The sequence below is a fragment of the Triticum aestivum genome, chromosome 2B (assembly GCF_018294505.1).
Source record: "Triticum aestivum cultivar Chinese Spring chromosome 2B, IWGSC CS RefSeq v2.1, whole genome shotgun sequence".
NCBI classification, from domain to species: domain Eukaryota; kingdom Viridiplantae; phylum Streptophyta; class Magnoliopsida; order Poales; family Poaceae; genus Triticum; species Triticum aestivum.
The window spans coordinates 293,465,580-293,480,657 of NC_057798.1; the positions used below are offsets into that span (position 1 = coordinate 293,465,580).

At 50.1% G+C, this 15,078-nt stretch overlaps 1 long non-coding RNA gene across 1 annotated transcript; it reads left to right on the forward strand.

The window, feature by feature from the left end:
- Positions 1–12,434: 12,434 nt before the first annotated feature.
- LOC123044771 (uncharacterized) lies at positions 12,435–14,463 on the forward strand. The gene is made up of 2 exons (XR_006420342.1): positions 12,435–13,379; positions 13,882–14,463. It is a non-coding gene; the product is annotated as an uncharacterized lncRNA (long non-coding RNA).
- Positions 14,464–15,078: the final 615 nt, after the last annotated feature.

Here is a 15,078-nt window from a genome sequence, read left to right on the forward strand (position 1 = left end):
CGCGCTACCGACGATGTAGGGTTCACACAAGTGATCCCCCTACCTAGTGCGCCAAAGATATTGCGGGAACCCACGACCACCTATGGGGCTACGAGCCCCTTTTTGTTCGGCGGGGGGATGGGCACATTGCACAAAGAGCGGAGAAGCATCCCGCGGCGCGGTAGAGATCATACATGCAATTTAACCTAGGCCCGGGATGCTGTGAGGAGTAAAACTATACTCCTGCTTCGGTGGATTGATGGTGGAAAAGGTTCTCGTGGACACAACGCACTTTGCCCCGACAGGGTTGCCTCATGAGAAGTGGTTATGTGCCTACGGTTACTTGAGGGCCTGAGCTTGGCAACCTCGCGAACTGAACCCTTTTTACGTTTGCCATGGGTCTTCTTTTATAGACCAAGGGGTTACCATAGTGGCAAATCAGTGTGTGCGTACTGATTAGATAGCAAACAGTGCTATCATACCTAACTGTGTAGGCTGACAAAGCGCATTAACTGCGACGTCTAGTGTCACATCAAAGCATGCTCGGCAGCTCTTGCCGGGCTATTTTGCCAGCTTCGCGCCTACTTTCTTGACACGTCCCAGGACGGGTGTCATGTGGAGGTGTTGTTGTAGAAAGTGGCCACCATGTGGTGAAAAGCAGCCACTTAGTCATCTTGGGGCTTGACACCACAGTAACCTGTGACTTACGTCGCTCATGAGGTGGAGCGGTGGCGTAGTTTGCCTCTGCAAGTCCCGGTAGGGCCTGCCGGGACGATCTAGAGATATGCTTCCGATGCAACACCCAACCCCACCAAGCTCGCCTTCCCTTCAAGGGTGGTTCTTTCCTTGGTGTTATCTTGCTTATGTAGCTCGTCTTGGCCTTCTTGATCTGTACTTAAGTCTTCCAAAGGAGTTGATCCTCCTTACTTGGCCCGACCCTGGTGCTATAATCTTGCCTTTGAGCATGCGCACAGTCTGGGCAACAGACCAAGGGCTTGTTGTACCCACATCTTGGTTGAGGAGTTCATTCGCCAACATCGTCAAATCTTTGGCCAGTGCTTGTTTCTTGCAGTTCTTCATCTCCATGGGTTGGCCCCAAAAAATGGCCAACTCTTTGGCCGGTGCTCGCTTCCTGGAGATCTCTGTCTCGAGTGGGTTGTCCACCGGCATCTCTTTGCCTAGTGTCGGTGTCAAAACCGGTGGATCATGGGTAGGGGGTCCCGATCTGTGCGTCTTAGGCTGATGGTAGTAGGAGGCAAGGGACACAATGTTTACCCAGGTTCGGGCCCTCTCGATGGAGGTAAAACCCTACTTCCTGTTTGATTGATATTGATGATGTGGGTATTACAAGAGTTGATCTACCACAAGATCGTAGAGCCTAAACCCTAGAAGCTAGCCTATGATGATTATGATTCTGCCTCCAAGGACTAAACTCTCCGGTTTATATAGACATCGGAGAGGGCTAGGGTTTACATGGAGTCGGTTACAAAGAAAGAAATATAATATCTGGATCGCCAAGCTTGTCTTCCACGCAAAGGAGAGTCCCATCCGGACACGGGACAGAGTCTTGAGTCTTGTATATTCACGGTCCCACAATCCGGCAAAAGTATATAGTCCGGCTGTCCAGATACCCCCTAATCTAGGACTCCCTCAGTAGCCCCTGAACCAGGCTTCAATGACGATGAGTCCGGCATGCAGTTTTGTCTTCAGCATTGCAAGGCGGGTTCCATCTCTGAATTTTCCAAAGTACCTATTGCAACAAACAGTGTCTGGCTTCCCATCAATGTTGTACTCCTCGGCTTCTATGCCCCAATAATGACCATTTCCACGTGTCGAGCGAATACAAGGAGCCGAGGCATTTTTGCATTTGCCACCCCCGGTCCGGCAGGCTAACCGTCTATTTGAAGAGACGGGGATTCTCAGATCCAAACCTCACCCTCTTCCCTCGACCAATCATCCAACAGAGTGCTCCGGAAAAAACTAGTCCAACATGGTCGGTCGCCGCAGCTCTTCCTCTCGCTCCCCTTGCTCCAAGCCGGGTGACTGGGAGGAGTGTTTAGTTCCTCACAGTCGTTTGATAGAGTTACAGACCCAAGGTTATCTCCCACCGGCGTTCATGGTCCCCGTCCGAGCCGGACTTGCCACCTATAATGGCGGGGAGAAAGCAGTGGGATCTCCTAATCCATCCCCAGAGGAACGAATATGTCTCATCCCGCATCTGCTAAGGGGCGTGGGGTTTCCTATCCACCCATTTCTTCGCGGGCTCTTGGAGTTCTACAGCCTCTAGTTGCACAACTTCACCCCTGCCTCCGTGCTGCATATAGCAGGATACGTTGCCCTTTGTGAGCTATTTCTAGGCTGCGAGGCTCACTTTGAGTTATGGAAGAAGTTGTTCTGCCTTGTCCCTCGCAACCAGGGGGAATCCCTATGTCAAGTGGGTGGAGCCGAAGTATGGCGCATCGCCTAGACCGGATACCTATCCGGTACTCCCAAGAAGGCACCGGAGAACTGGCCTTCGGAGTGGTTTTATGTCGATGATGTTCCCCTTCCGGATCCAGTCCGGACAGGTCTCCCTAAGTTCAGTAACGCTCCGCCGAAGGCACGTCGAAGCTGGCGCCCTCGGGGCCCCCAAGAGGAGGATACCAGAGAAATACACTTCCTGATGAGCAGGATAAAGTTACTGGCCAAATCCAGGCTGACGATAGTCGAGGTTATGGCAATATGCATAATGCGGGGAGTGCAGCCGCTTTAATATCTGGGGAAGCCCATGTGGCACTACAACGGGGAAGATGATGCCACCCGATGTGGCCGTAAGGGTCCGGACTCCGCCACTGCTCTGGTGAGGATATTGTCCGATCTGTATAAAGGAGAAGAAGAAGAATTCCTTCACATTAAACCGCGGGATGGGTTTTCTATGTACAACCCCCCAAGCTGGGTAAGTCGCCACTCTTTCCCCTGCTTCACTCATTCTGGTGTTCTTCATCAAGATTATTTACCTCGATATTTTCGAGTAGGAACTGAGGAGGGCCGTAGAAGGAACCTCCCGCCCCTCCCCGCAGTCAGAGGACCCCGGAAGGGCCTTCGATCCAGGACTCGAAGAAGACCCGGATATTACTTTGGAGCTCGTCAACGGGATATTTTATCAGGCGAGCTGCGATGGCACCTCAGTGGCTATTATCGCCGACTATCCCGGACTGCTACCTACATCGCGTGTAAGGCAAACCAAAAAACCCTATCCTCCGAAGAGGACTCCTTTCTGATGCCATGCCTTACACATGAAGTGTCGTATTTTTGTAGAGACGACGGTCAGAGCGCGGTGCTGAGCCCCTGGGGACTCGTCGACAAAGGGTGTCCGGATCGGGCAGGCTTAAGAGGAAGGCGGTTAGGGCCGAAACGCCGCTACAGAGGTATGGTAATAACCTGCTCTGTGATTATTGTGTTTGAAATGTAACAACGTCCTTTGTGTCCTGGTAGAAAGAGGAATAGCCGGACTATATCCAGGGATCCTACCAATCACGCCTCCACCAGCCGGATTCCAGAACCGGCTTCGAGAGAGGAGGCGGACGCGGGGCCGATGCCGCATTGTCCTCCAAAAGACGATGCAGATATGCTCTCCGCCACAAATTCCAAAGTAGAGAGCGCCATGAATCACCAGCGCCAACGGGCCGTACTTCGCAACAACATCTTTTCCGAAGAGGCATTTAATGCTTTCAGTTCGGGAGACGCATACATCCGAACTGCTCAAGGCAGGCTTGCCCGAGCGACGGACCAGTATGCCAAAGATATACGGGTAAGAAAATTTGATAAGCATGTATAGCAGTAGCCCCTGAGACTTGAAACGGTTGGAACAACTGTTTTAAGGACCAATTTATGCACAGGTCCTTGTAGATAAGGATGAGCAATTGTCTCGAGAGCTGGAGGAGTGCAAGACCCAACTGAGGGCACTATTGCCAAGTTAGAGGAATCCCAGAAGGCCTCATCTGGTAACATTTGTCTCAATTGTATGGAGATGTACCAGTTAGTAAGTGGCTTGTATGATAAGTCTAACAGAAAATTCTGCAGACAATCCTGAGGTGAATCCGGAGGTCATAAGAGATAACGAGTCGCATCTTCAAAGGCAGCTAAAAGCTGGCGAGCGTGTTCTTACGCAAGTTAGGCAGGAGAAGAACAATCTTCAAGATGCCAATGTCCGGTTGGACGTCGAATTAAAAGATGTTCATGCTCAGCTGGCGGACTCCGTGAAGGAGAACAAAAGGCTACGTCGCGGCATTTATGGTAAGTGCCTAGATGAACTGTAGTACAGTTCAGCGAGGAAGCATGTTGAAAGAATTTTTATTTGTAGGTATGTTGACGGGCTACCCTGAAGAGGAGATGCCCGCGTCTGCAGGCGATTTGCTGCAAGACCTCTCACAGCTGCACGAGCGAGCTCGATAGGTGATGCAGGGCATTGCCCAAGCCTTGTGGCCATCCACCTCCCTGCCAAAAGGCATGGGGGAGCTCGTGGATGTGCTTCAAGGAGCACGATGGCACTTCCAATTGTGGAAGATGTTAGCCTGCCGACAAGGTGCAAGAGAAGCCTGGGCCATGGTGAAGACGCGCTACACCAAGCTTGACCCAAACCATATGGCCGAAGTTGGACCGGCAGGGCCAGATGGGCGAGAAATTCCCGTTAGTCTGGTGTACGACCAGGTAGCGTTAGCCACAAAGTATTCCTAACAGGATTGTAAGCTAGATAGCATGTTGGATGGTATAGAGGAGGAATATAGTCAGTCCAAGTGACTGTGTAATTCAATGGACATAAGTAGTCCCTAGCCGGATTAAAATCATTTTTCATGGCAGACCTTTTCGCTTCAGCCCGCGGATTCGACAGTCCGGGGTGTATCCGAATACCCGCTCAGTTATACAGAACCGGGGTATGCGTGGAAACCAGGCGTAGGGTTCATAAGTGCTTGAACAGACAAGTACCCAACTAGTTATGTTATATTACATGGATAGTAAGAAACATCTTCCAGGGAGAATAGTTCGGTTAGGGGTTCCTTTCCTGGTTACGCATGCAACGATGTACATGTCCGGACTGCGAACAAAGACGTAGGATACAAAACTTCTAGGGATTTACATTGTAATGAACGAAATGAACATCTTTTGCTCACTGACCGAATATTCCCTTAAGAACGCTAGCTTTCGGCTTCACCCAGTCTGAGGTACACATCCGGCTGAACCGGCAGTAACAATCACAGAGGTCCTCCCCTTATGCCCTAGCCGAATTAACGGAACGTAGGGCGTAAACACAAGAGCCAGGCAACCCAGCATGGCCATATCTTAAGTCATATCGATGCATATAATGGTGAGGAAAAGGTACATATGGAAAGAAATGCATATGTGATGGGCAAAAAGCCATTAAAGTAATTATATTTAGCTTCCGTATAGGAAGCCCCGAGGTATGGCTTACACACATAGTGCGGCCGGAGTGATCTGGGCGTCCGCACTGTATTGAGTACTTTGTGTGAAGAGGAAAAAGGACGAGAAAGGAAAAAGGAGGGAACATAATTAAACGGGAGGGGGTAAGGAGACGAACACTGAGTTCGGCACTAGGCATAGAATCTCCGGAGTCTGGCCACGTTCCATGGGTTCGACTCGAGTCTGTTATCGGATGCATTACGTAAGCGGTACGCTCCTCCGGTGAGAACTTTATAAATGACGAAGGGACCCTCCCACTTAGGTTTGAGCTTGTCCTTCTTCTCCGGTAGGCGTAGAACGAGTTCGCCAATATTATAAGTTTTGGCCCGCACTTCCCTGCTTTGGTACCGTCGAGCCTGCTGCTGATAGAATGCGGAACGGGCTTTTGCGACGTCGCGCTCCTCCTCCAGGGCATCTAAGTTATCATGCCGATCCAACTCGTCTTCCTTCTCTTCGTACATGCGTACGCGGGGCGAATCATGTATTATGTCGCAGGGTAGTACTGCTTCAGCGTCATACACCATAAAAAATGGTGTATATCCGGTGGTGCGATTCGGCGTGGTCCGCAGCCTCCAGAGTATGGAGTCGAGCTCCTCGACCCAGTGCGTGTCTGATTCTTTCAAGTATTGCACTAGTGTGGGTTTGATGCCGCTCATGATGAGACCGTTTGCACGTTCGACCTGGCCATTTGTTTGGGGATGGTAGATGGAGGCGTAATCGAGCTTAATGCCCATGTTTCCGCACCAAATTTTTACTTCATCAGCTGTGAAGTTTGAGCCATTATCAGTGATGATGCTGTGGGGGACACCGTATCGGTGTACAACCCCGGATATGAAGTCTATCACTGGTCCGAATTCAGCCGTTTTGACTTGTTTGGCGTCTATCCATTTGGTGAACTTGTCCACCATGACCAATAAGTATTTTTTTCTTATGGCTTCCCCCTTAAGGGGTCCGACCATTTCCAGCCCCCAGACCGCGAAGAGCCAAGTAATGGGGATTGTTTGGAGAGCGGTAGGGGGCATATGACTCTGATTGGCAAAGAGCTGGCAACCGACGCAGTGTTGGACAAGGTCATGTGTGTCTGCTCGGGCTGTCGGCCAATAAAAGCCTGTACGGAAGGCCTTGCTGATTAGCGCTCGAGCCGCGGCGTGGTGCCCGCCCAGTCCGGCATGGATTTCAGCCAAGAGCTGCCGCCCTTCCTCTTCGGAGATGCATCTTTGGAGGACTCCGGTCGCACTTTTCTTATAGAGTTCCCCTTCATGAACTTTGTAAGCTTTAGAACGTCGCACGATGCAACATGCTTCATTTTGGTCCTCGGGGAGCTCCTGCCTATTTAGATAGGCCAAGAAAGGCTCAGTCCACAAGGCGATTACAGCCATGATTTCATGGGCCGAAGGTGTTATTTCGGTGGTGGAGCCTCCGATTATGTCTGATGGTTCGGAATCTGGGGGTGTATTCGGATCCGTGCTAGTGTTGCCCGACTCCCCTTCCCATACCACGAATGGCTTGAACAGCCTTTCCAGGTATATGTTAGGTGGGACAGGGTCACGTTTAGCGCCGATGCGGGCGAGGATATCCGCCGCTTGATTGTTTTCTCGAGCCACATGGTGGAATTCGAGCCCCTCGAACCGAGCTGACATTGCGAGGACGGCATTACGGTAGGCCGCCATTTTTGGATCCTTGGCATCAAAGTCTCCATTTATTTGTGATATTGCGAGGTTTGAATGCCCGCGCACATCGAGGCGTTGAATGCCCATAGAGACTGCCATCCGAAGACCGTGCAACAGAAAGCCTCGCATTCGGCTGCATTGTTGGAGTCTGTGTATAATATTTGGAGTACGTATTGGACCGTGTCTCCGGTGGGAGACGTCAGGACTACACCTGCTCCCAATCCGGCCAGCATTTTAGAGCCATCAAAGTGCATGATCCAGTTAGAATACGCGTCGTACTCTTTAGGGAGTTCGGATTCTGTCCATTCGGTGACAAAGTCAGCCAGTACTTGCGACTTGATGGCCCGCCGTGGCTTGTATGTTATGTCGAACGGTAGGAGCTCAATGGCCCATTTAGCAATACGGCTCGTAGCATCGCGGTTATTTATTATGTCGTTGAGTGGTACTTCGGAGGCCACCGTAATCGAACACTCTTGAAAGTAGTGTCGTAGCTTCCAGGATGCCATGAAGACCGTGTATGCTATCTTTTGATAGTGTGGGTATCGGGATTTGCATGGGGTGAGGACCGTGGATAAGTAATATACCGGCTTGTGGAGCGGGAATTTGTATCCGTCAGCCTCTCGTTCGACGACGAGCACTGCGCTTACAACTTGATGTGTTGCAGCTATGTACAGCAGCATAGGTTCGCCAATATTTGGCGCTGTTAGGACTGGATTACTGGCCAATAAGGTCTTTATTTCGTCCAGTCCGGCTGCGGCTGCATCCGTCCACACGAAGTGTTCGGTGCGTTGAAGAAGGCGGTAAAGAGGTAATGCCTTTTCTCCTAACCGGGAGATAAAGCGGCTTAAGGCAGCCACGTATCCAGCTAGTTTCTGGATATGCTTGAGGTCTGTCAGGATAGCCAACTGCGACAGAGCTCGGGTTTTTGCCGGATTCGCCTCAATTCCTCTATTGGAAACAATGGAGTCGAGCAGCTTCCCATAGGGCACGCCGAAAACACATTTTTCTGGGTTTAGCTTGATGTCGCATGTTCGTAGGTTGTCGAATGTAAGCCTCAAATCATCTATTAGGGTTTCGACATGTCTTGTTTTTATGACCACGTCGTCCACATATGCCTCCACTATCTTGCCGATTTGCTTTTCCAGGCATGTCTGAATCATGCGTTGATAGGTTGCGCCTGCATTTTTAAGCCCTAAAGGCATAGTGTTGAAGGAGAAAGGACCATATGCGTTATGAAAGCTGTTGCAGCTTGGTTGGACTCTGCCATTTTTATTTGATGGTATCCAGAGTATGCATCAAGGAAACACAGTGAGTCGGGTCCTGCGGTGGAGTCGATGATTTGGTCGATGCGAGGGAGGGGGAAGGGGTCCTTGGGGCAAGCCTTGTTAAGGTCTTTGAAGTCGACGCATAGGCGCCAGGATTTTTCCTTCTTTGGTACCATTACCAGATTCGCCAGCCAATCCGGATGCTTGATATCTCTGATGAATCCGGCCTCAAGTAGCTTGGCTAGCTCTTCCCCCATGGCTTGCCCCTTGGGCTCTGAGAAGCTCCTAAGATTCTGCTTGACAGGCTTGTGTCCTTTCATTATATTGAGGCTGTGTTCGACCAGTCTGCGTGGGATGCCCGGCAGGTCCGAAGGGTGCCAGGCGAAGATGTCCCAATTCTTGCGTAGGAATACTCGCAGTGCAGTGTCCATTGTGGGGCTCAACTGTGTCCCGATGGAAGCTGTCTTCATGGGGTCCGTTGGGTGGACCTGGAATTTGACTATCTGGTCTGCGGGTTTGAATGAGGTGGACTTGGGTCGCTTGTTGAGTATCACGTCGTCCCTGTCCATGGTGGCATGCAGCGTTGTTAGTTCTTCGGCTGCTAGGGCTTCAGATAATGCTTCCAGGACTAGAGTTGCGGTTTTGTTTTCGGCGCGAAGTGCGACGTCCGGATCACTGGCTAGAGTGATGATTCCATTGGGTCCGGGCATTTTAAGCTTCATGTACCCGTAATGGGGTATAGCTTGAAAGCTTGTAAACGCGTCCCGCCCTAAAAGGGCGTGGTATCCCTGCTGAAAGGAGCCACTTGGAATGTGATTTCTTCCGACCTGTAATTCTCCAGAGTGCTGAATACTACATCGAGTGTGATTTTCCCGCACACCGTGCTTCCCGACTAGGGATGATTCCCCTGAAGGTTGTGCCGCTTTGCTCAATGCGGCTTTTATCAATTTCCATCTTGTTGAGTGTTTCTTCGTAGATCAAGTTTAATCCGCTTCTGCCGTCCATGATTAATTTGGTGAGCCGAAAGCCGTCCACGATTGGGCTAAGGACCAAAGCAGCTGGTGCCCGGACTGTCTGGAATTGAGGTTCATCGCTGGCACTGAAAGTTATAGCAGTGTCATTCCACAGATTTATTTTTGCCATGTGGCAGATTTCAGCGGAGCTTTGATGAGCTCGCTTGCGCCTATTGTTTGAGGCGAAAGTCTTGAAGACTGTTAGTACCGTATTGTTTTCTTTGGCGGGATGTTGTTCTGCTTTATGGCTTACAAGAAGATCCTCGTCACTTTTTGCTACCTGCCGGAGTATCCAACATGCTCTAAGGCTATGTGTTGGTGTAGTGTCCGGCGTGTTGTGGAGTTTACATGGTCCATTGAGCCATTCTTCCAACACGGTTCCACGCCCTAGGGTGGGCTTTGGTTTCTTGGGGATTGGATCGGCTGACTTATGAGAGTTCGCAGTTTAGCTCGGACAAAGGTTTTAGTGAGAGTCGGACTATCCCAAAATTCTGTTTGGGTTTTCCAGGCGCTTTCCATCGCACAGTACTTCTGTACTATGGTTGCCAAGTCAGCAAAGTATACTATGTCACGGCGACTTATAGCATTAAGGATTCCTTTGCTCATGCAGTTTTTGCAGAAAAGTGAGACTGCGTCCTCCTCACGACAGTCCGTGACCTTGTTTAGCACAAGGAAGAATCTGGCCCAGTAGCGATGTACTATCTCTTGGGGCTCTTGTCTGATATGGGAGAGACAGTTTAAGTCCGGGTGGGTGGGTGTAGCTGAATCTGGATTCTGATCTAATCTAACGCCCTGGGCAGGGGAGTTTCCGGGCTTGACAACTCGGGATCCGGGGTGCTGCCCAATTTTTCCGGCCCAATACCCGATTCTGAGTCCGGGGTCTGGGTCATGTCTTCCCTTGAGCGGGTGTCCGGCTCAGGGAGCTCGGTGATCCGGACATAATTCATCCTCAAAATAGAGGGGTAATTCGTATGTGGCTCCTCCACTACCGCTATCTCGTGGGTGACCGGCGGGGATTTAATATCCCTTTGGTCGGGTTTAAGCCCAATCCGGTCATAGTCTGTGGTGACTCCCAAAGCAGCGATGCGATCCAAGAGCTCATTAAGGGAGGAGAGCTCCATCGGATCCATCTGTTCGGCGAGTTCCGAATTGACGTGGACGCTATTCGTGATGACCCGAGAGGTCATCGTTGGCGCGACAGCCGATTGGGCGGCCATGATGAAACCGCCTAGTCGGAGAGTTTGGCCTACAGCCAGCGCTCCCAAAGAGGTGACGTTGTCCTTGACAACGAGACGGGCCATCGAGCCTTGCAGCGACGACACAGAGGAACTCTCAATGAAAGGACCAATGTCGGTGTCAAAACTAGCGGATCTCAGGTAGGGGGTCCCGATCTGTGCGTCTTAGGCTGATGGTAACAGGAGGCAAGGGACACAATGTTTACCCAGGTTCGGGCCCTCTCGATGGAGGTAAAACCCTACTTCCTGCTTGATTGATATTGATGATGTGTGTATTACAAGAGTTGATCGACCACAAGATCGTAGAGGCTAAAGAAGATTCTTGGAATGAAAATATAGTAGAATCACTGATTCGCCCACCTTTCCTTCATTGGTACAGAAGAAAAATGGCAGAAGTGAGTAGCCTGGAGTGAACTTTTCTTCAAGATAGGAAAGAAAGGGCTTCATCGAGCATTCTAGTGAAATGATGGTTGCTTCGTCCTGTCCAACTTCGAGGCCACTTTACCACTGCTGGTAAAGGTGTGCATTTTGTGATATGATGAATCATGATTGCCACACCGGGGTGACTGGTAAGTCTCCACTGTAGCACCTCGCTATGATTTGGTCGATGGCACACATGCCTGGATGCTTGATGTCCCGCATGTAATAGAGCGGCTAGTCATAGTGTTTGGACAATAGACGAGGAGCTTTGTCCTGGTTTATTGGTCCCTATGATAATCTGTGTGAAATTTTGACTATAAATTTAATTATCCATATGTTCATGCATGGCACAAAAAATTACATCATTTAAAACTATGTTCAAATACGAATCGAAGGATATAATTTTTGTTAACATGCACTAACATTTTGTCAATTAAATCTTTGGTCAAAATTTAGCACAAAGTACAAAGGGGACCAATAAAGATTCTACTCTAACATTTTGTTTTGAGGATACTCCCATATAGAAAAATATAAATAATAATGCATGTTGGTGCAGCCCACGTTTCCGATATTTTGAGCCATGGGCTTGTTCACAATTTTTATGAGGCGGTGGTTGTTCACTAAGTGGAGGGTCTAGTACCGGACTTGAACGATACAAAGTGCGACCTGGCAGGCTGGCACACCGTTAGGGCTAGAACAAAATCTCGTAGCTCACAAGCAATGATCCCTCGATAGTTCGGCTTGTTATCCTCATGGGTCGCTTCTTAATGAACAAATCCAATCATCAATTTCTAAAGGAGCTTAATGAACTAGCTAATAAGTTTCACGCAAACGCAAAGTTCGTTAGTAACAACACAACACATGTTTCATCTTATGTGAATTTTCTTTTAACGAGCTTCAGACGAACCAAGCCGAGCAGGTTTTTTTGCTCATTAATCTTTCATAGCTTAACGAGCACAGCCTTAACGACCACAAACTTAACGAGCTGAGCAGCTCATCAATCCACCAGTACACACCACTTGGAATAAGCGGGTAGCTATCTCAAAAAACAATCAACAAATCAAAAAAATGGCGACCTGGCACGTACACAATTTTAAACGATTGTTTTGATGGAGTGAAAAAACAAAACTACCCAACTATACGACGTAGCCGGGGCTAGGGTGAGCTGAGGGAGGACATCGTAAGTGAGCGAATGTGTGTAAGCCCAGTCAAAGATTTCTATTCTAGACGGGGCATATATATATATATATATATATAGAGGATGGGTCTATTATGATAACACACCTTAAGACCTTATTCTGCACACAAAAACGCCTTATTCTGCACACCACCGTCCCACCCCCAGCCCCGATCGAACAAAACCACCCACCACCCACCTCCCGCACGAACACAGCCCCACCACCTCCACCTTCTTCCACGCTCCCCACCCCCCGGGTCCTAGCCTCCTTCCCCCCGACCTCCTTCCCCCTTCCTTGCGCGTCGCCGGGCTGCCATGACCCTGCCGCCGCAGCACCCCACCCCACCATTACCTGCCGCCGCCCACCACCACCTACCGGGATCTGGCCCGCAACCACGGTATCGATCCCGACCACCATGGCTCCCCACCACACCACCACCTCCACCTCCCGTCCCGCACACCCAAAAATCCGGCCACTATCGCCCCGCCTCCTCCTCCTGCTGCCCGGCGCGGCCCTCCTCCCACCTGGTGCCACCCCGCCTCCTCCTCCCGCCCGGCAAGGCCCCGCCTCATCCTCCTCCCGCCTGGCGCGGCCCTCCTTCCACCTGGCGCCGCACCGCCTCCTCCTCCCGGCCGGCGCACCTCCATCCTGCAATGCCGCCTAGGCGATGGCCCCAGCCCCGCTCCACTCCAGCCACGGTAGTTTTTTCTACTACTGTGTGTGTGTGTGTGTGCAGTCCACCGGCCCCCTCCTCTGCTTCAGATCCCGTGCAACCTTCCGATGCAGTTCGTCAAACCAACCCCCTGCAGCTCTCTCCTCCCCAATCCATGGATCCCGCGCCGGATCCGGGTTCTTCCCTCGTGCATCGTACTCTTCTCACACGGATCGAGAGAGTTTGAGGTGTGCCACCCCCATCGTGGTCCTGCCTACTTCTCCTCCTTCCCTGCTACACCAACAGGGTGTTGGGCACAGGATCTGCCTCCCCCCTATTTGCAGCTCCTTTGTTTCTTTTTTGCAGCTTGCTGAGCATTATTTTGAAGTTCAGTGAGATCCATGTGCGCCGGATCATGCATTGCCGAACCCCCTGCATGCCTCCTCGCACGCGAGGTGTTGCGCTGTGTAGGGAGGCATCTACACCAGCGTCGGGGCCCGTTCCACCACGGTGAGTTGCTACCACACGCGGCTCCACGCCGCCCTCCCTCCACTCCTCTCCACGGCAGCAAGCAGTCCCCCTGAGCGATGCGTGCAGCTCAGGACGCTCTAGCTATGCACTTGTTTGCTTGTGTTTCCGATAGATGCATGTGAAATTCATGGAGAAAAGCCTCGTAGTTTTTGATGGCTCATAGCTGATTGATTTCTTTTAAGGCAATAATAGTAGTAATTGATGCCTGTGCTCAACCTCGACAATACATCAAGGTCCCAGCGATCCCAGTAGCATGGGTTGATGTTCAGAAAGCGATAACTTGTGTTTTTCTGTTGGATTTTGGATGTGCATCTGATGCCTCGTGCGGTCCAGCATTGCAGTTTGCAGTTTGATGCCTTTGTGCGGTCCCCTCGGGCCTCTTCATTTTCTCCCCACTGATGAACATGCAAACATGGGTGAGGTGAAGTTTGCCCTTTCCAGTTTGCTCATCTGATTTTGGGCGTTTGCTCTCTTTTTACAGGAGAGGAAAAGTGCGTCGAAAAAGAGCAAGAAAAGTGTTGTTGTCCACTGTCGATGAGAGCCCAACGGGCACTGTGATGCAGTTCTGTCCACCTGCGCGTGCAGCCCAGAAATAATCTATGGCCTAATTGTGTTTTTCTTTTAAGAAAAGAGTCAAGTGGACTGCGGTTGGCTGTTCTGAAGTGTCCTACACTAGAAGGAGAACCAACCCTTCTACTCTACTTGTGAACAGAAGTTCAGTCCGACACATACGTGCATGCACTCAGGCAGGAACGCGGGCGGCGGTTATGATCAGAAGGAGTACACTTCTAATATGTTTGGGTGTTCGCTTTGAACTCTCTTGAAGCTCATTCGGGCTCAAGACAAACAAACATATCACTTCGAGGAGTACTGTGGTCCACTTCAGTCAAATGTATTTATTTTTTGTAAAAAATAGATGCAGTCCGTTTGGACACTGCTTGCGGGTTGCACGGCTCGTGTGTGAAGTGCACGATGTGCTTGTGTGTTTCAAAACCTAGTCAATTATGTGAAGTGCACAATGTGCTTTGTGTGTTTCAAAACTCAGTTGATTCCGTCAAAAACACATGCAGTGTGCTTGGTCCTCGTCAAAACACATGCAGTGCACTTGGTTGGTTTTAGAGTGATGATGTCGGTTCACTTTGATATATGCGGCGGTTCGCTTGCCCTTGTCTCTGCCGTCCACTCTCGTTCATAAAAAATGATTTGAGAAAAATTACGTCTGACAAAAGAAATCATGTAGCTCGCTTGCCCGTCCGATGCAGTGCGGTTTTCAGTCTAAAAAAAGTGCGGTATTCTTCCTCGTCTTAAAAAAATTACGTCCCACGAAAAAGAAACCATGCAGTTCTCTTACCCGTCTTATGCAGTGCGGTTTTTCGTCCAATGCAGTGTGGTTTTTAGTCGGATGAAGTAAACACGTCGATTTAGGTGTCGCAAAAAACAGTGTCCGCATTTCAATAATTTCGAAATCCCTCTTAAACCGTAAAGAATTAGGGAGAGTGTTCTATATGAAAGAGTTGCGTATCGTTGATATCTTTCCAACAGCGTATCGTTTGAATCATTCCGACCAACAGTTTGCAAAAATTTCGCCAAAAACGGCCGCTGCCACACTTCGTCCGCCGCACGATTTTCGAAATTAACTTAAAACCGTAAGGAATTTCAAATATATTTCAACATATGA